The sequence below is a fragment of the Lissotriton vulgaris genome, chromosome 3_1 (genome assembly GCF_964263255.1).
Source record: "Lissotriton vulgaris chromosome 3_1, aLisVul1.2, whole genome shotgun sequence".
Classification (NCBI taxonomy): Eukaryota; Metazoa; Chordata; class Amphibia; order Caudata; family Salamandridae; genus Lissotriton; species Lissotriton vulgaris.
This window is the reverse complement of record NC_141689.1, coordinates 2,048,195,015-2,048,219,029: the sequence shown is the minus strand read 5'-3', so window position 1 is coordinate 2,048,219,029 and position 24,015 is coordinate 2,048,195,015. Positions and strand designations below refer to the sequence as shown.

Here is a 24,015-nt window from a genome sequence, read left to right as displayed (position 1 = left end):
ACAATTCAATAGCATCCTTCTCTTGATGATGTGAGTACAAAATTATCATAGGAGAGGGAATCTTTTTTTCGTACATAGCGCTCTGGTTATTCCTGACATTTGCAAAACATCTTTTTCTTAAAAATAATGGATGAGCTGCACTGAAGCAAGAAGCTTGTAGACACAATGAGAATTATAGATTTTGTGTATGATTGGAGCAGTGTAACTCAAGGTGATTTGTGAGTACATGCATATTTTAATTGGTGTGTGTCTTCTTACTCTATTCTACAGGGAGGGACTACAGGGATATTCCCCAGCTTGCACTCCAGTTTTAGTGTCACTTATGGTAAAACTTAGTAAGCAACACATTTGGTATCCCCATGTCTCTTTTAAGTTGCACTTTAAAATTGGGTTGTTACTCATTAATGTTGGTGGTCTGCCCATGATAGCGGGTAAGATATAATTGAGTATATAATAAGCATGATAATAATGTTCAAAAAAAGTGTAGATATAAAGCAGACATTGTTCAGTGAGCAGCAAGTCTATAATGTCTTACAGATAGATGCAGTGCTTTCTACTTATCTATGTGGTTTGTCATTTCAGGAATCCTGAGGGCATGACCATAGAAAGTACAATGGGTTTCAGGGCAATCACACACCTGGTAAGGTTAGGGTAAACAAAGTAAAACAGTGGGTAGGTGCAACCTGGTTATCCCTCCTGAGTATAAGGGTGAAAGCATATCCCAAGACTCGCATTATTCCTCTCAGTGTTTTTCAAGTTCTCTTCAGTGTAATTTATTCAAATCTTTTTATCTTGAAATGATAATTGTATCCATCATATATTGAAAATGGTATGCCCAATGCATTTCCGACCGTGCCCTTCGTCAGGGGACTTATTTTCTGCAATCATTAAAACATAAAGCAACAACTTTTTAATTATGTGCTGGTACCATCATTGTACACACTTATCTGAATGAATCATTGTTGAATGAATAGTGGAATACCTTATATACCCAGTATATTGACAAATGTCAAACTTGGCTAGTGCTCTGTGCGGTAAATAACACTTAGATGTGAACATGTGAATGATTTAATCAAGTCTGAATAATTAAAATTTCTGAAAAATGTGCGCAAAATCTCTAGGTGCTCAAGCCTCGTTAAGCATGCATAAACTCATGCAGGTGAACGACGGGATGCAGAGGGAAAAACATAACGATAGTGCAAAGTGCTTAATTTTAGCAAAAGTGAGAAAACTCATGAAAAGCGGCCGAAATGCTGCATGAATCTGCGGCAAACATTAAAACATAGTGTGTATCTTTTAATAACTCACGATTTCTTTCAATTGTGACATACATTTCCAAAGTGGTTCCAAACCTTTGCAGTATGAAACCTGTAGGAATAATGGGTGTACTGAGTATGACGCAAAATAAAAATTATTGATCAACCGTGTATGAAAATAAAAGAGTAGAGACACAACACGATGTGACGGACTTTTATATGTCACGTTATTTACATAATCGACACTCGGTCGGCTGTAAAACAAAGATAATAACAAGGAACAGTGAGTGTCCTATATTTACACAAAGTAAAAAGACGAGCGGCGTCCAAACATTAGTAAACTTACCCCGGGTTAAAAGGAGAAATCTCCTCGGTATCCGCAAGAAAGGTACTCTTCAATTTCCGAGCTTTGGTTTGAACCTCTACGGGTCCGCCCTATTGTGTCACGTGATCATGTGGTAAAGGTGAAAAGACTCTCATTTTAAATTGAAGTCAAATGTTGGTTGAAAAGGGAAAGAAAAAAGACTCGAAGCTTTGCATGAATCGCTTCTGTTTTAAATAAAGTTAGAAACAGTCACGATGTTCAAGAAAACAGAAATCATACTGTAATAGAACAGTAAAAAAACTAAAAAAGTATGAAAAACGTAAAACAGACATGGTGTGGTAAAAATAACAAATCGAGTGAATAATAGTGAGAGCACCCATGTACACTCGCAATGTGATAACTGTCATTAATGAAATTCAGTGAAACGAAGTGTGTGGTATGATCTCATGTGTGAACAACTGTATAGCACCATTTTTGTGATACTATGTGACCAATAGACATAAGTTCTATGGACTACTATACATGTCAAAAACTCAATGTGAAGGGAAACAAAATGTTCATAACCTAACATATCATTAATCATCAATGGTAATCTTTTATCCATTATCCTTACGTCTTACTGTCCATGTCCAATTCATATGAGCATGAGTTCAAAGAAAACAGTTCAGATCCACATGTTCATTGAGTCCCTTTGGCTGTACAGTATTCAAAAAATGAATCCAATGTATTTCCCTTCTTAGTAAGTATTGTTTATTATCTCTTCCCGGAAGAATTTGTGCCTGCTCCAATATCAAAAATCGTAACTGACTCGGATTATGGTTGTTCAAGTTAAAATGCGTGGCTACAGTGGATTTAAGGTTTTTTGTACAAATGTTGCTCTTATGTTTGGTTGAATGGATTTTTATTTTACGTTCAGTCTTGCCTATGTCGGCTAGTCCACATGGACATTTTAACATGTAGATAAGGTTACTACTGTCGCAGGTGGCTGTGACTTTTAATCTCATTGGCGCTCCCTTGGTGGGATGGAGGAATTGATTACCTTTAATTATGACATTAACATTTCCACAGTTATAACATGGCAATGTTCCCTTGTGCGTTCTATCTTTGTGATCATTTTGGTTGAGCATTTCTTTGATGTTGCGTGAACGTAAATACGCAAATCGTTGTGGCTTTGAAAAGATCTCATAAAAATCTTTCTTCAATGTCAATAATGGCCAATGTTTAATTATAGCTCTCTTTATACAGTGGCTTCTGGTGGAAAATTTGGAAATGAATACCATTCTTTCTTCTTCCTGTTATTCGGTTTCTTGTGAAAGCAACTTTTTTCGATCAATATTTTGAACTTTTGATAGCGCCTCCTTTTAGATATTGTTGGGGTACCCCTCTCTCTAAATTTTTTAACTGTGGTAGTCATGCTGTCAGTAAATTATTTTTTTTCTTGATGAAATTCTTTTTAAATGTGATAATTGTGAAAAAGGTAGATTTTTTTAGCGATGGTTGATGAAAACTGGTATAATGTAAAAGGTTGTTTCTATTGGTTGATTTAATGTAGACTGTGGTATCCGATGTTCCATCAGAATAGTGTATCATGACATCCCAAAAAGTTATTTCTTGTTTGTGTATGGTGTGTGTTGGATTTGGCCCTTTTGGAAGGTTTACCCGTTAACTTTTTGCCTTTTCTGTGACCTGATATTAGTAGTTTTTGGTAAGTATGGGCGAATTTTGTGAATTCGCGATTAGCGAATTTGCGAATTCGCAATCCGCAAAATTCTCGAATTTGTGCGAATTTGCGGATTTTTTTGCGTGTACGCGGGGCGCATTGTGTGTTCGCGGGGCGTTTTGCGTGTTCGCAGGGTTTTTTGTGCAAGACCGCTCGCTGTTGTGCCCTTCTGCCCTCTGCCCCACTCGTTTTTGTGCCATTCTGCCCTCCGCCCTACTCGTTTTTGTGCCCTTCTGCCCTCTGCACCACTCGTTTTTGTGCCATTCTGCCCTCTGCCTCACTCGTTTTTGTGCCCTTCTGCCCTCTGCCCCACTCGTTTTTGTGCCCTTATGCCCTCTGCCCCACTCGTTTTTGTGCCTCTGCCCCACTCGTTGTTGTTGCATTCTGCCCTCTGCCCCACTCGTTGTTGTGCCCTTCTACCCTCTGCTCCACTTGTTGTTGTGCCCTTCTGCCCTCTGCCCCACTCGTTGTTGTGCCCTTCTGCCCTCTGCCACACTCTTTGTTGTGCCCTTCTGCCCTCTGCCCCTCTCCAGTTTTATTTTAGAATGGGTCCGGCAAGCTGCTAGCGCCATTCTAAAATAGTTAATTAGTAAGTTAGCTTCATCAGGAAGCACTAATAGATAAAAACAAGCAGGTGCTCGAATTCAGTTAAACTCGAGCACCTGCTTCTATTAGTGCTTCCTGTTGAAGCTAACTTAGTAAATATTTTAGAAGGGAGCTGGCAGCTTGCCGGCACCATTCTAAAATAGTTACAAGCTTGAAGCTTGAACTTTGGCCCCCCCGGATCCGTTCCGGCAAATTCGCGGGAATTTGCGGATTGCGATTTGCAGAAAATTCACAAAATCCGCGAGCAGAATGGATTTTGTGCCCATACTTAGCTTTTTGGCCTCTGTGCACTTTAGCACTGTGGCCCAGTGTAAAGTGCATGCGTGCTCTGAGTGTGTGTGGTGAGATTGGCCTGCCCTCCCATAGGAATGCATGGGGGATTTGTGTGTCCATGGTAATTCCTGGTATGAGAGGAGTGCAGGGCTGAGTTTGGTATGTATGCAGTCATGAGGATAAATGCTGCACATTGGTGTGCGCAGATTTATGGTGACAGGTGGATAAATTACACTTTCAGAAGTTGTCATTTCTATGTGCTGTGTGTCTGCCTACCTGGTGTGAATTTCATGTCTGGCTTGTGATTGGCAGGTGCTGGATGATGTGAGCGGCTCCAGGATCCAGAGTGAATCACCCCAGTGGTGAATAGAGAGATCAGCATTTAGATGGGAGGTAGGAGTTGCACCTGGGACCTGAAAAGGGCTGTGCCTTCCCTCCACAATGCCAGCTTCACCCCCTGTGGTGTGTCTGATCCCTGAGCCCCCCCCTGGCGAAGGAGAGAGGAGCTAAGCAAAACAAAGTGCTCCAAAGCTCCCCCAAACAAGTTCTAACTGGTATCCCCAAGCCCTGTGCTGTGACAAAGGGATTTGTTATTATAAATATAGAGGCTGTGAACCCATGAAAATGTTCTGGTGTACTGTTTCTAGCTTGAGGGGGGCATGCTTCTGCTGCTGGGCTCTAGGAGGAACCGCCATTGGGGACTGCCTCCCTATTGGAGGGTCCTGTGAGCTGGCCTACCTCGGCCCAGCCCTTTGCCCTCCCCTTCCTCCTAAAGAACCTACTCTGGACTTTTTTTATCCATGAAGAAGCGCTTTCCTTATTTTTGGGCAGAGCACTTGACTTTTGGCCTTGACTTTTGCCCTTGTGAGCACTCTATTTCTCCCCAAGAGGACTGCTGCTGGCCAGCAGCGCAAAGCTGCCATGTGTGGGATTCGTCGTGCTTAGTGGCCAAACAGGAGCCCACCCCCGTTATAGCCACCTTCGGGGATTGATTTTAAAAGAGGGTGCCCCACCCAAATTGTGGTGCTCGTTTGCGGGTGCCCACCCCGCAGTTGCTTTTATCTTAAAAGTGGGTCCTCACCCCTCATTGTGGTGCTCGTTGGTGGGTGCCCCCCTGCAGTTGCTTTTATTCTAAAGCGGGTGCCCACCTCGCATTGAAGTGCTCGTTGGCGGGTGCCCAGCCCGCGCTGCCTGCAGTTTCAAGATGAGAGAAGCACTGTTCCAAGCAGGTCTCCGCCCCCGACACTGAGCCGCAGAGACGACGATCACCGCCAAACCAGGAAGTCAGGCCAGTGCCGCCTGACATTGGTCAGGGCCGGCCGCGTGCAGCTGGAAGTGGCATGTGGTCCAGCTGGGCTTCCCTGCTCGTGGAGAGCCCGGGTGTGCCTGACAAGGAGAGCCTGGGTCCAGCGGGAGCCCACCCTGCCTACGTGTTGCAGTGCCTTGCCCCAGGTGAAGGAAGTAGAGCCCTGCACCTGCAAAGACAGAGTCGTCCACAGAGCTGAGGAGAAGCGGGGCCACCTAAGCACACTACCGGTGCCCTCCTGCTCCCTCAGCGTCGTTGCCAGAGGAGCCCTAGTGAAGGGGGGCTCAACAACACCGTGGGGATACCAGAGGCAGCACCAGAGGGAAACAGAGCCAAAAACGAAGGATTCCGGTGAGTGGGGTGTTGCGAAGTCCCGTGGAGGGGGTGTCAGGGCACATTGTTGGTGCCCTCCCCTCTGTGGTCGTACCCCTTGGGGCACAGTGGTGTCATTCCTACCAGAGCAGTTGGTACACAGAGAGGTGCACTGGGTAGAGCCCCCCCTAGGGCCAATTTTGTGTGGGTGGCAATCTTGAGGTAGAAGTCCCGGAGTGGGACTTTAAAGGCTCAGTGGTGGCCAGTGCCGTCCTCGACCATCACAGCTGCACCGCGGTTGCAGGCAGCTGCTATGAAGGGGCAACATTTTGTTGGTTATCTCCCCAAGTGCCAGAGAAGGGCCAAAGAGGCACAGTGGTGCCATTGCCATTCCCAGCTGCCTGCGGGAACGCAGGCAGCTACAATGTTTGGGGCACATTTATTTTGTTACAGTCCCAGTTGGGGACAGAGGGTGCCAGTGCCCATCTTTGTGATTTCACTGCTGCCCAGCAAGTAGTGGGCAGCTGCCATGTTTAGGTTGTGAAACTGTGCACTTTACTTCGCTGCACATACAGCCAGCCCAAATTCTGCTGGACGTACGGCATTTGAGCCCCTGTGAAAGGCCAGTTGGCCTGGGGTCAGTTTATGGTGGTAGGGCGCACCGCCCTAATATGATGCCCAGTGTTTTTATGTGATAGCGCTCATGGTTACAGGTAATGATTAATGTATTTATGATTGTAAATGCCTACTGTGATGCCTATTGCATAATGTGGGATGCTAATGAGGTTTGGGCCTAATGTAGTTTTATGTCTAAGGTGATTCATGCACAAGATGATTTATGCATCCTCTGTTTTACGTTGCAGGATCTCCTGCTAAGTTCCTAACTTTAATAGTATTTACTGGTTGTGCTACATTTACAATTGGTGATTTGTGATGGTTTTGACAGGGGCCCCATTGGCCCTGTCGTGTGTAAATAGTTCCCTGTAAAAACTGCCTAGTGCCTGTTGGTACGGTGTACATTGTGTGATTTATGATCTAATGTGTTTATTGTAATACAAAGGCCATTTTGTTATATATAACCTTGTGTGGAGTTCCTTTTGTGAAGATGTTAGCATATGCAGGGACCACACAATTTCCCATAGAGGTACCTGAGGCTTGAATAAAGTATTCATTTTGTCAAAAAGATGTTAAGTCTTCTTCCTTGTCAGCCAACATCAAGAAGAATTCTACTGCTTATAACCCGGGGTCATGCAGAATAGATGTGTATTACGACTTCACGTCGATAGTACATAGAATCATATCCTTCGTGTAATTGGGTTTGGGTTCTTCTAAGATGAAGTCTGTTGGTATTTTTTTTAGTCCTTATTTATGCGATTTTAGAGGTTATGGTAGACAAGATCCCAAAGTCATGTTACCTTCCAAGAGAATGAAGAACACCTTCTTCATATCATACTCGGATCATGTCCAAGAACCCTCAAATTGATTGAAATGACCAGTCATCAAACCTCCAAATCAATTCTTTACAATTTCTTTGTTTGCATATGGTGAAATCATTGGACAACCCTTTCCACCCTACCTCATGTTCTTATCCCAAAGTTCCCAGTATTTAGTTCTCTTACTACTCCTTCTAGCATTGTCAAGCATCCTGACCGTTCTTACATAGCAAAGCTAATCTACCCCATTTTGAGTGGCAGCGCAAATCCAATTTACACATATCTTGCGCTTGGCTAGCAAAATTAATATAAATAGTAAACATTTTTGTTTTATAGTTAGAATAATAGTATCATTATTGTCATCCAAAACAACAAAAATAATAAATGGGCTTACCTCGATGGTAGTAGCTAATACTTTGTCAATATACTTACCCACTTCTTCCCAGAAAATTTCAAGTTGAGGAAACAAGCAGAACATGTAGATATAATTTGCCCTTAACTCCCTACATTTTGGGCATTGTTTCTCCACTTGGTTACTCATTTTGGATTACTTTTCCGGTGTCCAATATGACCTGTGTAAAGTATAAAGGTGGTTTCTCCTAAATGGTGCAGAAACTATAAATTGCCATAAAAAGGTGCAGGACACTTGCCTATGGTGTGGAAAATCTTGAGCTGGGAAAATCTTCTTCCAAATTCATCTGGGGTTGTAAATTCTTCCTCTCTTGTTTGTATCAAATGCCAATAACAGATTGATTTTTCCTTCTTTATCGGTTCACCTTGAATTTCAGTTTCTAGTTGTTCCGTGGCTTCTAAGAATTTCTCTTGGTTCTTTACCCAACTCGACAGATGATAATATTTGAATCTAGAAATTTTCCCCTGTGAGTCTTCAAGCAAAGAATTCCAACTTCATAACATGCCACAATCCAGAAATGGACCCCATTTTATTATTCCTACATCCTTCGGCCCAATTGCTAAGGAATCTTTTAAACAGTCAGGAGTTCCTGGAGATCTCCCTATGGGTGCTAACCAACTGTAGTAGGGTATCTTCCACTTTCTTCTTATTTCATACCATAACTTGTGTGCCACACCCAATACCTTTAATGTAACCTTTTTAAAGTATTTGGGATGACCACATTTGTATAGAGAGTAGTCTTCTGCTGTAACAGCTTTCTAGTAGGAAGAGTAAAGGACATGAGGTCTAAAAAGAATTCTTATGTTCGTAAATTGGAAAGCCCTACAATGGGAGAGTATATCCGGGCTAGCTATGCCCCCTCGATGTTTCTTTTGGCACAGCTTTTTCCATGCTATTCTTACGCCTTTGGAAGCCCATATGAACCCATTAATTTCGCTTTGGATCTTTTTTAACCATTGGGTCTTAAACTCCAATGGTATTGTGTTAAATAAAAAAGTAAACTTGGGGAGGATAGACATTTTTATAAAATTTGATCTTCCCAGAAAAGAAAGGGATAAACAACTCCATGATTTTAATAGTTTTCTAATCTCCTTAACTTTTAAATTCAAATTTAACTGAGCAATTTCATCTGTATTTTTTAAAACCTCTATCCCCAGATACTTAATTCTGTTTTTTGATGGGGGCATTGATGATTCTAGGTTCCAGTACATTATTTCTGTTTTCTCCATATTAACTTGGGAACCTGAAATCCCTCCAAATTCAGTTAGTAGCTTGGTAATTATAGGGAAAGATTTGTTTAATTCACTTGTATACACCAATAGGCCATCGGCGTATAGAGCTACTTTGTTATTCCATCCCTTAAATTAAAATGGGACTATTTACTGAGTTTTTCTTATCATATTTGCTTCAATGTATAGATTAAAAAGGTGGGGGATAACTGATGGCCTTGTCTCGTCCCTCTTTTGATTTGGATTGCTTTTGATAGGCTGCCATTTATAAGTATTTTTGCTACTGGAGATGTATATATGTTCCCTACCGCCCTTAAAAAGTTCCCTCCGAGGCCATAGTAAGATATGGCGTTCTGCAGAAATGACCAATACACTCTATCAAATGCAAAAGTGAGAACAGCTAGTGGGATCTTTTCTTGAGTTGCGATGTCAATTGCTCCAATAAGTTGGTAGGTAAGGTCATGTAATTGTCTACCCTTTGTGAACCCCTTTTGGTCAATATTTATAAGTTTACGCTTGATGTTTCCTAATCGTGTGGCTAATATTTGAGTAAAGATCTAGTAGTCATTATTTAATAGAGATATGGGTCTATATGACTCACATTTAAGAGGGTCTTTTCCTGGTTTCAAAATCAGGCTAATAGTTGTGTCATTCCTGGATTTAAGGAGTGCGAGTCCTTCCAAATAAATGTTATTAAACAGGTCCACTAATCTAGGAATCAATTTTTCTTTTAAAACTACATAAAACTCATTGGGGATGGCATCTGGGCCTGCTGCTTTTCCTTTATTCGATCCATATAGTGCATTCAGCACTTCCTCATTAGTGATTGCTGCATTTAATGTCTCACTAAGCCCACCTTCTAAATTTGGAGTCAAGGAAATTCTAAAATAGGGATCTACTTCATGATCTATGGGTGCTAAGTCCTCTTCGTATAAGGATTGAAAGAAGTCTTCAAAGGCTACTTCTATTTTGGTCTTATTCTCTACCTTTCCACCCACCAAATCGCTGTGAACTGCCATAGTTTTATTTCTGTTGGAATCTGTTTTAATTTTCCATGCTAAAAGTTTCCCACTGTTGGTGATTCCCATCTTTTCCTCACTCTTCCCTCCAAGTAGTTAGATAAGTCACATTTCTTCTTGGAGATTTCATCTTTTGCTCTTTCCCTTTCTATGTTAGACGTTGTTGTCGCAAGAATATTGTGCTGATCTGAGATGTCTGCTTCAAATTGGTTTATTATATATCTATTCTCCGTATTTCTTTTTGCTGCCAGACCGATCAAGGTACCCCTAACAACTGCCTTATAAGCATCCCATACTACTTGGATGGGAACTTCCCCATTAGTATTAGTTTGAAAATATTCTTCCGTTATATCCTTCATCTTCTCCATAACTTGTTCGTCTGACAAAGGTGTGCGGTTTAACATCCACCTAATCTCCCCCTGAGGATATCCTTGACTTATTTCCATTTGGACTAAAGAGTGATCAGAGAGATGAGCAGGTACATATTCTACTTTAATTATACTTTTGCTTAACTATTTGTCGATCAAGAAAAATATCAATTCTTGATGCATGGATGCCCATATTTTTGATTTTTATAGGTGAATCTATTTCTTTGACCGCCTTTACTCTTCCAAATGTCTACTAGACCCATATCATCTTTAAATCAAATCATCCATTCCCTCATTTTAGGATGAGGTAGAGCTCTCCATGGCGGGTGTCTGTCATTTATGGGGTCTAATAATAAATTAAAATCCCCGCCCAAAATAATTGGGATAGTTATGCTAATTAGCTGGGCATATAGAGACTGTATAGGATCGTCCATATTTGGACCATAGTATCCAACTACCAAAAGGTACCTCTCCTCTAGTTTCATCTTAGCAGCTGCCCATCTACCTTTCGGATCATCGTATTCTTCTACTATGGTTATTTCTGAAGGTTTTTTAACAGTTATTCCCACTCCCTTGATACAGCATGTCTGGCTTGTGCACACATAATTTTCCACCCATTTCTCACATTTCATGATTGTGGGCCATTTAGATTTTAATAGTTAGGTTTTCTGTAAAATTATTACATTGCATATTAATAACTTAAGGTATTCAAAATTCTTTTGCCGTCTTCTCCTTACTCTCAATCCATTTACGTTCCAGTTTACAATTTTTATTTTCCTTTTAGTATCTATCATCTTCGTTTGGAACTCTCTTCTTCAGCATCTGTACAGGTATTTTGGCATGATTATACAATCACTGGGATCTTGCCTTCCTTGTTTCTTGCATATTGGACACATATTTTTTTTAAATTTTCTCCCCACATGCTCCCCATCAAACAAAATATGAACTTCTGCTCAAAGTAATCAAAAGAATTACACCCATCACCCCACCTAGAGAACCTTCCCTGCTATCATTGGGCAAGGCTAATTGCCCTTTTGACATCCGCTTGTAAGAGGCTTTTTAATGTATCATGTTTTGTTTAGCCCTATTTTTTTTGCTTTAATTTCTTCAAGTAATGTTTCAACTTCTTTTGGTTCCCTAATGTTATAGGTTTTGTTATTCCACATGATCCTTAATGAAGCACGGTACCTCATCTGGACTGTGGCACCTAGTGATCTCAGTTCTTGCATAAAGTTCCCAAGCACCCACTGCCTATCAAGTGTAGCTTTTGATATGTCCGATCAAATCTTAAAAACCCCTGGAAAAGTACCTACTTTCAAGGCCCTACTTATGATATTCTCTTTTAAAGTATAAGTTTTGAAGTTTACCAGTATTTTCCGGGCATTTTTCCTTAATTTGTTCTTAAGGGCCCCTGTGTACTCTTTGAATATCATCGTCTAGAATTTTCTCTTCTAGTTCTGGGAAGCATTCTTTCAGAAGAGTTACTAAAATGTTTTTATGTTTTGTCCTTCTAGACCTTCCAGAATCTTTAGTATTCGTATATTACTTCTCCTTGAATTATTTTCCAGGGTCTCAATCTTATCTCTAAGCTCTTTTTCACTGAATCTCAATTTGTCAATGCCATCCTGACAGGTTCTCACCTCCTCCCTGGTTTGTTCTATTTTGTTTTCCATATCTGACACTCGGTCTATTAGAGCAGTAACTCTAGACTCCAGGGCCTCGCAAGATGCCTTTATTTTTTTCTGGTTATTTTCAGAAGTGGCAAAACCCAATTTTATCGCTGTCATTAGTGTGCACAGCAGGTCGCTCGATCCGCGCTGTGGTTAAGAAACCATATTCTTTTCGTGATCACTTGGAGGAGCACTCTGAATTAGATTGCCCTCCATCTTTACGTCTTCCTCAACTTCTGATCTATATTCCTCCACCTGGTCTTTAAGCGTTAGAACTTGGAAGTGGTTTGGAGATATCACATTATTATCATCGGGGAAAGATGTTAGTTCCTGCATGCTAACACTATCTCCCTTATGCTTTCTGTTTTTGTTTGTAGTTTACAATTTTTCTTGTACTTTAAAGAAGGAGCGAAGAGAGGGCGTAATAATTTGGTTGGCCCATTTCCTAGCCTGTTCAGTTTTTGCAGCCTTGGCAGCTCTAGTTGATACTACTGCTGTGATTTGGGCCTTTATCTTCTGAGCTCTTTGCTTCTTATTTGTATTTGCATTTTTTTTAGCGCCTCCACCAGGGGTAGTTTTTAATTCCTCCTCTTCTGCCAAAAACAGGCCAGTTTTCTCTAAGGGGTCCAGCATGGAATGTCTTTTCCTCAGGGAGTAAGCTGTTCCACTTATACTACTTATACTACTTAAAGTAGTCTCTTTATCTGTGTAGTCTAATTGTTCTTTCATGCCTTCTTTTATATAGACAGGAGTTGTGTTTTGCTCTAACAGCGAATCCCCCTGTTGTTGCTTTATCTTGCCGATTAAAGCAGCCCCTCTCTTAGCCCTTCCCTTCCTCCTTAGCGGATTCATGCACGCCCAGTGACCCAACTCTTCCTCACCGGCTTCCTTTCCCTTAGACCATCTTCCAGAGTCTGAAAACCATCCAGAACAATCACTTGGCGGGCCTCTGAAAGCAAATCTGGCAGTTAATTTCCGTCGTGTTAGAATCCTGGCCACTGCTTCCACCCAAACGCTCCAGCTCGGCAGGTAGTAATGCCGTCCCCTTTCAGGGCCCTGCCTCCACCTCTCCACCCAATCAATGCTGACCTGAGAGCCGCGGAAACTGACTCTGCCACTCCGGCCTTTCTCGCATGGAAGCTCCAGCAGCTTACAAGCCTAGAAAAAAGGACACCAAATTGCTCACGACGTTTCCACAATGTTTTCACAATGTTTCCAAGTTTCCCGAATCAATTACGGGTAAGAAGCATATTATTTCAGAGCCGTACCGCTCAGTCTATGCACGCCGCGGGCAGAGCTCGCCGACGGAAGAAGAAGTCTGTTGTGTCTTTGATGCATGTAAACATGGATTGAACAATGGGTTCATGTATTGAATTGATAGTGGAAACTATCGGTCTGCACGGCGGTTTAGTAGGATGCTTGTGGATCTTAGGGATCATGTATATATAAGGCAATGCCGGGTTGTTTTGGGTAAGAAATTCTTTCTCTTTGCTTCCAGTTTGTGCCTCTTGCTATAGTTTCCACAATCAATCCAAATATTAGGACAGACGGAGTGGCAGAGTCAATTTCCGCAGCTCCCAGCTCTTAGAAGAATCCAATCCCAATTACACGAAGGATATGATCCTATGTACTATTGACGTTAAGTCGTTATACACGTCTATTCGGCAAGACCTCTGATTAGAAGCAGTAGAATCCTTCTTGATGTTGGCTGACAAGGAAGATGACTTAAAAATCTTTTTGATGGAACTTTTTTTGAAGTCGATAAGCTTTCCTTGTACCCGAAACCCATGACTAAGATATGAGTCGGAAAGCATCTCCCGAAAGCCCTGGGATTTCCCTCTCTCTCCTGAAATTTTCTAAGCCATCAGTGTGATAAGACCCTCTTCCACGAGAGGCTTTAATTCTCCCTCTGGCCTTGGGATTACAGTCTTGAAATGAGGTATTAGTTTTGTGAAATCTATTGTCATTCCTAACATTATCAGGAACCAAGCTTGTGATCTCCAAAGTGGGGTTATCACTACTACAGTTTCCCTGCATCTACGTGTTTTTCTTGGTAGCATGGCAAACGGCGGGAAGGCATAGGGTATAAAACCCCTCCAATCGTGAAGAAAAGAATCTACCCCCCAAGCCAATGGGTCTGGTTTTCAGCTGAAGTACCTTGTCAACTGTGTGTTTAACCTGTCTGCAAAGTGATCTATTCTGAATGGGCCCCATCTCTCCTAAATACAGAGAAAGACCTCTCTGGTGAATCTCCAGTTGCTGGAGTCCCTGACTTTCCATAAGAACCAGTCCGCCACACTATTTCTTAACCCAGGAATATATTCGGCTACAACAGATATTCCTCTGCTCAGATAATAGCTCCGAAATTCCCTCACTAAGTCTGATATACGCTTGGAATGAGGTCTGCCCAGCTTTCTGAAATACCTCACTGCTGATACATTGTCCAAATGGAGCATCAAACAGCATCTCATTATTACTTGTATAAAACTGCATACTGCAAAGGAACCAGTTAACAATTCAAAGCAATTGATGTGTAACTACCTCTCTTGAGCTGTCCAGCGACACTTGGTGAAAGAGTTCCCACATCTCGCTCCCCATCCATCTAAACTTGCATCTGATTCTATTACCAGTTTGGGTTCCTCTCCGAAAATGACCCTCCCATTCAATGCTTCTGCATTTCGCAGCCTACATAACAGCACTTTCCTTGATTCCTGGTCTAAGGACAGCATTTGTGAGTATGACCGATTAGTTTGTTAGCATTATGTTTTAAATGCCTCTCGGATTGTGCCTTTTGCCAGTAAATCTTTCTTTTTGTGTCACTAATTTGTATACTCTTGAGAAAATGTTATTTCCCTGGGGGTTTTCATCTGCATCAGAGTATCTATAAACTCCAGTTTGTAACCCCAGACATTATCCAGGACCGAAGGGTCCTGTGTCACTATTGCCCAATTCCCACAAAAGTAGCCCAACCCGCCCCCCCACACTTACAGGGTATATAAAAAGTCTCTCATAGGACTTGCCTGTTGCAATAAACCTCTCTGCTTCCGATCTATCCTGGAGGCTCTATTGCAGAATCTCTGCCTCTGGCTGTAGAAATTCTGATAGGACCCAAAGCTAGACTGCTAGTTGAACCTGTTGCCCCATCCCATATAAGGTCTAGAAGAAGGCTGACTCCGGCTGGGGAACTGACCCCTCATTCTTCCGGCCTTTCCAAAAACCATATGGAATTCTTTTTAAATATCTTTTTAGAGACTTTTGTATAGATCTCAAGACCCCTACGTACTTGGGCATGTCCTTTATAAAATCATCCCCAAAGAGATGGTCCTGGGTGGACAGGCCTCCTTACTTACTTGCCAGTTCAATACATTTGACATCTAATTTAAGGAGGATGCTCCTTCTCCTTTCATTAGAGAGGGATATGTTTGCATTTCCTAAGAGGCAGATATCTCTCTATGCCCACTGGCACAATTCCTTGGTTTCAACTAGAGCCTCACTTAGGTAGGTGACCACTGCCATTTCTAATATCTTGGTTCAGAGGTCCGATGATGTCCAGGAATGATCTTGGCAAGAATTTATCCCTCTATCATGCTCTTTTCTTGGGTCCTTACCCCATTTATTAATAAAGGATACCGTAATGGGGGGTCCAACTCAGGTGTCAGATGGATTTAATCAGGGAGAGATGGATGAGGACACTCTGATCTTAGGCGAGATCTCACATCTTTGGGGATCTACGTTCTTAACAAATAAGGAATATATTCTGCAACGTGATCCAATGGTGCCCACTCAGGTGACAAGGGGTGTTCAATGATAAGGGGATTGAACATATCCTCCCCAACAATACCTATCTTAGATCCTGATGCCTTAGATGCCTCCTCTGATGTCCCTTTTCTTCTGACTGTTATATCTTTGTGGACAGATACAACTTTAGATGAACACGATAGTTCAACTTTGGGTTAAAAACTTCGTCATCAGTATCACTAGATATTGAGACAACTGGGCCTCTTTTGTAGTCTTTTTGAGGTTTGTCACTTGCTGTTCTCTTCCTCTGAATCTTATCTACCTATCCAGAGCATTGGGGCTGATCAGAGATGTCCAATCCCTTTTTAGTAATGCACTCTAATTTCCTATTGATGGTTTCATACAGTGACCCCACAAATTTTCCATGTGCGCTAATTACAATCTCTACTAACTTCCCTTCAATGCTGCCCTCTAGTTGTTAATCAGACATATTGCTATACAGAGGTACAATGGTTAAAGTAGCAAAAGAAAGGAAATACCTCTATATTATGATAAATTACAAGAGGCCACTAGGGGGCAACCTTCCTTGAAATGCGGTGGCGGTGACTGTTGTATTTTAACAGCTAGTCAGCTTTCTATGCGTTCGTAAAAAAATTGACCAAAATATCCATATAACAATGGTGAATTATGACCTAACATTGCGACTGATGCGTAGATGCTGTGTGTTGTCAACTCTCGATGGCTTTTCCTCTAATACCCCTTTACACAGGGAGTATTCCTACCTCAATATAGCGCTTAGAGGAGTGATCCATACCTAAACAAACTCTTTGCTTTTAAAGATGGTGCAGTTGCTTGCTGAAGAGCGTGTCACACTGGAGAGCAAGGCAGGGATCAGATCTGAGACTGGACCGGATTTCTTAAAAAGTGTGCAGAGGTGAGTGGCTATGAATGAAAGCCTGCATGTGCCCCTGCTCCTGAATACGGGCCGGACGCGTGTGCCGAGTGCCTTAGCAACCGCCTCCCCTAGCAAGGCTTACAATCAAGTAGGTAAAGCTGAAATAAATAAACTAACGCTAGCAAAAAGTTTGTAGAATTTAAGGATATTACCTGATAAATATATCTTAACTTCTAAGGTTAAGATGCACAAAACATGAGTGTTACATAACAAAGCTCACCTAACAATGTTCTGAACCACAATGAACGTATCATGTATGCCCTCATAACCAAAGCTTTTCAAAACTACGGTCTGAACGGCAAAATCTTAACCCAAGTGTAAGAGATAAAACAGTGTGCATATCTTGTTAGAAGCAGCAGCAAAAGAATGAATGTGGCTTCATGTTATTGTGCTATTCACTTTATTGGAATGTTTTTCATTTCTAAGGGGCTCATTATGATGGCTGGTGAACATCAGTCCGCCCGCCATCGCTGCGGAGCTGGGACCGGACGTCGGTAAGGCGGCAGTCCAGCTCAGTGTATTAGGATGTGCCCGCCACTTTGGCGGGCGCATCCAGGCCCCTGATCATTGCGGATGGTGCTGCTTGCAGCAGCCCTGTTCATGCCCCCTTGTGCATGGAAATGTTAGGGGTACCACGGGTACTCACCAGTGCACATTGACCCTCCCCCATACAGCGGGGCCCTACAATGGGCCCCTGAACTCAGCCTCCACCAACCTATCCATAGCGGTGGAACCGCCATGGAAAGGCTTGCTGATGGCATCATTGCAATCTGGTGGATGGTGCCTGCTAGGCACCGCTGCCATTTCACACATGCTGACCACTCTGCCAGGTAAGCATGACGATTGCCGGAGGAACCGTGGAGGGTGGTTTTTGTGACCGTCGCGGTCAGCAAGCGAATCCCCCCCCCCATCCTAATGTGGCAGAGGAAATGGGAGCCAGTTGGCGGAGGAACCGCACCCCCGGCCCGGCGGTGACAGTCCCTCCGTCATCGTAATGTGCCCCTAAATTCTTTCTATTATTGCCACTGTGAGCAAGCAATAAACTGAGATTTGCATAATTTTAGCCTCCATGTACTGCCATGAAATCTGATTTGATCCTCTTCTTCTTGGGAAAGGATACTCTAGGAATGAAACATCTTTCAAAAAATCTTACAATTTTGCTCATAAAAACATTGGACTGGCAGTTTTCTGAATTCTGCAGTGGCTCAACTACAGAATATGCAGTCCTTAGGAAATGCAGTTTCATTATTTATGCAAGTGGCAGCAGATGTATGTATGTGTTCAACACTTGTCCCTCTGTGACTTCAACGTGAGACCTGAAAGTCATAATTTAAACTACAGCAAAGCCTTCTCATCTCTCCTTTTTTCTTAAGTGGATACATTGACTATATTTAAATACTATATTCATTCTCTCTATAAGGCATTATACCAACAAAGGGGTTGTTAATTAATAAAAAAAAAACTGTCTACCATATCTAATTTATTTGAAACAACAAACATATACTGATATTTGAGCATGTAAAATTTTAATTATCAGGATATATGTGTTAACCTAACACTTCTGTGTTTGAAAAGGGGTAAATACTCCAAGGTTAACTAGCCATCTGCTTGCAGCAAAAGAGTGTAAAGGAATTCCATGACAATGAATATGACATAACATACATGCTACAGAGCAATAAAAGGTTTGCGAAAAACTGTTTCTTGGGTTATTATAACATGTAAGGATTGAACCTTCTAGGAGACCCACATTGCAAGCTCATGTTACTTCCCTACTACATGGTCTCCCAAACTTCACACTGGCACCTGTGCGGGTATCCTATAAATTGCAGCGCGTCTCAGCCAGCGCCCTGATCCTGATGGAACTCCATTGGCTCCCCTTGCTGGCTCACATCAACTTCAAAACCAACTGCATCATTTACAAAGATTTTACGACCAGCTCCCCAGATTATCTTGCATGCAAGCTCATCTTCTCTGATGGGTCATGGCCCACCCGCAGCCACACCCACAGTCAGGGCATCATCAAATTGCAGACTTGTGTAAAAAGTTAATAATAAGACAGCAGACATTTTTCATCTATGCACCAAGGATCTCAAACTAATATCCCCATATCCATCAGGACTCCTGCAATGCTGCTCTTTAGAGAAAACTACATAATAATGCATTACCAAGCACAACCCAGCTTCACCTCCTAGTTGTTGATTTTATGCGTGTCTTGGATGAGGTAAGGTGCTCTGCTGCTTTTTTGGCTAAGTTCACAATATTGAAATACCATATACATACATACATACATGACACATGCATGACCTGCGACTTTATTCCCATATTTGACTCAAAGTCGGCAGTGCCTAGAAGAAATTAATTTACTAGTGTCAGATCTTTTGAGATATGCAAAGATTGGAAGTTAGCTTATGAAAAGCCTCCAGGAAAATTCAATTTAATTTTAAAATCCCAAGATTAGAGCCAAACGAAAGTCCACTTGGCTTTGCACACAGCTGTATTCACAGTATCCACATATTTACTGGCTCACCCTCATGAACCTGCATACTAAACTGGTGAATTAACAGGCTTGAGGGAAATTAAAGTGCAGCTCTTATCCACAAAGAAAGTTGTATGGATTAGTGTGGTTTGTGGCCCAATGATCTTAGGAGTCTGCCTAGTATTTTATACTGTTTAAAAACCATGCCTAGTTTGGAGAATGTAGCTGGCATGTTACACCTATTTTCAATTAAACAATGGTAATTTTCCTGCCATGTCTCTCCAGATAATCTCTTAAATCAAATGCATTTCTATGCAAAGGTCAAGTAGGGCAGCATTTAATGTCAGAGAGGATCTTTGTTAAAATGTAAAAATATTTAGAGGTATGAAGGTGGCCGGCATGCATAAGGGATGGCAACATGAATGAGTGAATGAAGGAATGAATAATTGAATATTTCTAAAGGGATGTTCTGGCACTAAAATCCTATATCCAACTCTTTTTTTGAACAACGACGTGAACAGCTCAAGCTCGACAACGCTCTCAGTCCTGAAAGAAGCAAGAAGTAGAACTCCAGGCACAAAGATTGAGGCAAACTAGTCAATTGCAGTATTACCAACTGAGACCCAGCACACTCTAATACAATCTCCAGTAAACAACAATTGGTCGGGCATACAGCGTGTAATTACATCAGTACTCACAAATTGACAAGAGCTGGCCGTAAAACAACCACCCCAAACTGAGCGAGACGTCTTAAAATATGTGTCTGGAATGTTAACGGCTTAGCTTCAAAAACAAGCGACCAAGAGTTTCTATACTACCTAAAATCTCTTGATATAATCCTGCTCCAGGAGACCTGTGAAGACCAGTACTTTGAATTGCAGGGTTACATCTCTCATCTACTTCTGGCAACCAAGGGATCTGTTTTTGGCCATCACCCGCGTGGCTTATTGCTCTTAACCTCTATAACAGAAATAGGTAAGACTGGTCCAATGAACATTCAATTATCACCTCCAAGTTGCATTCAGGTCATAAAAGTAATGCTTAAGATTAACCAGCTCCCGCAGGAAGTAATATCAATAAATATCTATGTACAGCCAAAACAAAATCTTAAAGCAGCAAAGGAGCTATCAAAGGAGTTAACGAGATTGATGGAAGAGTAAGTAATGGATCACATTATCCTTGCTAGAGATTTCAACATGCACCTCTTAGGAAACATTAAAGATGACAACCTAATTCAGGATCTATCTGATGCATGGGGAGTTCCGACGCAAGCCCAATTCACAGCCACCAAGCCAGTGTGAAGCGCGAAATACCTGCTACAGGAGGTGGAGCACTTGAATATGAGAGCGGTAAATGGCCGCTTTAAGGACTATAATCCACCAGCTGCCACATATCATTCAGCCACAGCATCGTCCCATCTAGACTATACATTCACAACTCTAACACTATTCAACCACATTACCACTTTTGAGATCGTCAATAACTAACCTATGCCCACATGCATCAAAGTGAATTTCATTCGCAAACGGTGCGAATCGCATAAATCGGCCTCTTGCAAATGCAATTTATTGCTTTGGAATGCATCATCTTTGAAGTGTATTTTCGTTATTTTAAGAATCGGAAAATGCTTTGCGATTCCTTAAAAAAATGGCAATTTGTGCGAATCGCATTTTTTTGCGAAAAAATTATATGCATGAAAATTCGTTATTTGCGGTTTCTTAAGAAATCACAAAGAAGAATTCTTAAAATAAGAAGAAGTCAAACCTGGTTGTGTTTTCCTCAAGATTGCACAATGCAGGTGAAATCCATCAAGGGTGGATATAAGGTGCCCCAGAAAGCATCATACTGTTTTTCACAATGTCAGCACTCTTTTTTTTGGCACGTAGGCAGAGGTTGAGAGCTGCAGCAGGATGGAGGAGAAGGATTATTCAAGAGAGAATTTTCAGAGTGCGCATTACCTTACTAGGGCACACAGAAGCAGAAATCTATGATAAGTATAGGCTTAATGCTCATTTAATTTTAGATTTAATTGCTGAATTGTACCCAATCTTGCAGGGACAAACACGCAGGACACAAGCCATACCAACCCATGTTCAGGTATTATGTTCACTACACCTCCTTGCCTCTGGGTCATTTCAGGGTGTAATAGCCATTGCTGGTGGTGTCTCCCAGAGTTCCCTTTCAAGATTTTTAATGCTTTTCTGAATGCCATGTTTCAAAGGATAAGGTATCACATTAAATTTCCAAATACACAACAGGAATTGCTAAAAACCAAGTTAGATTTCTACAACATGGCACATTTTCCACATGTCATTGGCTGTGTAGGTGGCACACATGTTCCCATTTGCCCACCTTTTGAAAATGAGTACATTTTCCGCAACAGGAAAAGTTACCATTCTCTCAACATACAAGCAATTTGCAATTCTTAAACTATCATCACAGACTTAGTGGCAAGTTACCCTGGAAGTGCCCATGACTCCTATATTTTTAGACACAGTGCCATCCACACACGACTGCTTGCTGGTGATTTTGGAGATGGATATTTGCTTGGTAATTATAACTTTCCTAATTTTTACATATCCCTGTACCTTCTAGACACATGTTACTCATGCATTGTATTTGTTATTACTTCTTAGGTGACAGTGCCTATGCAGTGAGGTCATACATATTAACAACTTATCTCAATCCAGCAACCAGAAAAGAGCAGCAGTACAACCATGCTCACATAGCAACCCGCAATGTGATAGAGAGAACCTTTGGTGTGCTCAAATCTAGGTTCCGGATACTACATAAGACTGGTGGAGCTTTACAATATCGTCCTGAAATTTGTTGTAAAATAGTTGCTGCATGTGCAATGTTGCACAACTTAGCCACTAGGAGAGGCATAGAACTGGATTTGGATGATGTACTACCTCAAAATTATAATCAGCCTCATCAACCCCATGCAGGATTACATGGACCGGAAGCAGCACAGGGTAGAAGGAGAAGGGCAGAGATAACACAACATTACTTTTAACAAAGGTAAGAACCACACAAGACATTCAGGTACTTGACTGTAAACTGTTTATTGCACAGAAATTTAAGTATATGCAGTTTTCTCTAAAAATGTTAATGCTTTTAGATCAAATAGTATGTTTCTTTGCCTTTACTTTAAAGCAGAAAGCAATGCTTTTTAAATCAGATGGTCATCTTTTTGACAAAAATGTAACTTCTAAGGTACCATACTATTTTTTATGTCCACGCACCCCTAATGCTTTGCCTGTACTTATCATATTGCCCCTGGGCATGTAGCTTGATATGTCTTTTTTCCTGTTGCTACGGCGTGCCGCAGATAACACTGGGTCAAGTATGCCGCTGACATTTCTGCCAACATCACTACCCCCAATTTGTGGCTGGTTTGCAGGCGCTGCATCTATTTGTATTCTTTCTACAACATTATGGAGTGTCCCCATTCCCCTGGCAATCTCTCCACAAATTTGTTTCATTTCCAGTTGCATGACAACTGTCTGCTTGCAGAGTTGAGCAGTAGTACTTGAAAGCCGAGACATTCCCCTGGTGTTACCCTGCATGCAGGTCATTGATCTAAGATGCCTCTTAGCACTTATCCTTGCTGTGACTGTATTACTGTGCACAGTGTCTCCAAAGATGTTGCAATGCGGTCAAGCTTATCTGATGTTGTTCTATGCTCTTTATCAATTTTATTTACCATGTATTTAATACTGTTGTGCATTGCACCAATCTCTTTGTCGATGTGACCAAGTTTTCCCTTCATGACTCTAATATCTTTTCCTTGTAGGCCCTGAACTTTAAGAATTTTATCCTCAACAACACTGTCGGTGCTGCTCTCCTCTACAGCTCTTCCTCTTTTTGACGCATGTGACCGGCGCCTATAAAACTGTTGGAGTCTATTACGCCTGCTCTGCATTGGGTTAGAGGTTGCTGGTGTTTCAACTGTCTGCAGTTCTGGGACATTTACATTTGGAGTTTCATCACTATCAGACCGCTGCAGTTGGCACACTCTGTGTCTTTGCCTTCTTTCCAAAATTAAGGTTGATGAAGTTGCAGCATTTGACTCATCTGTGTCTTGTCCATCTTGAGTATTAAACGCTGTAAATTCAATTTCTATTACTTCTTGTTGTGTATCTATGATTGAAATAGTGCAAACAGTGTGTTACTTTCAAATTTGCACTCTTTGATACTTTTTTTCAAAATTGCTTTTCAAATAAAAATCACTTGCTGCATGGCTACTTTGGTCTCCTAAAATGCTATCATTCATTTTTTTTAAAATTTGCTTATCAACAGCATATTGAATTTTAAAAAAGACTACAACTCCCATGATGCACTGCTTCATGACTTAAAATGGTTAATTTACAGGTTTTGTGAATGTAAAATAACTACTAGATGAGAGCATTGAAAAATAAGCAGCAACAAGATCATTTTAAGGCCTCTTTCAATCACTTTGCACATTTTAAAAAACATTTTCAAAATATCTTACCTTCAGATGGTCCAACAGGCTCTGAGGTATCGATGTCAATTACTCCAACAACAGCCTCAGTTAAAAGTGTTCCTTCAACCATGTCTTCCAGGGGGATTTTGGGCCTATCCCTGGGGGTTCCTCCACCAGTCCTTTTGGCAGACTTCATCCTGGTTGCTATTCTTTCCTTGGCACGACTGCGCAGGTCATACCAGCGTTTCTGTAAGTTGTTTATATCACGATGTGCAACACCCACAGCATTCACCTTTGCTTGGATAGCAAGCCAGAGATTCCTTTTTACTGCTTCAGGCACCTTCAAAGATTGTTTACCAAAAAGTTGGTCCTGCAAACAGTGACCTCCTCAATAAGTATTTCCAGCTCCTGGTCACTGAATTTATTTTTTCTTTTCCCGGCTTGGATTTTTGCTTCAGCATTTTCAGTAG

General features: G+C 41.6%; 1 pseudogene; it reads right to left on the bottom strand.

The window, feature by feature from the left end:
• Positions 1–22,322: 22,322 nt before the first annotated feature.
• LOC147728782 (uncharacterized) lies at positions 22,323–23,675 on the bottom strand (annotated as a pseudogene).
• Between the last annotated feature and the right edge of the window lie 340 nt (positions 23,676–24,015).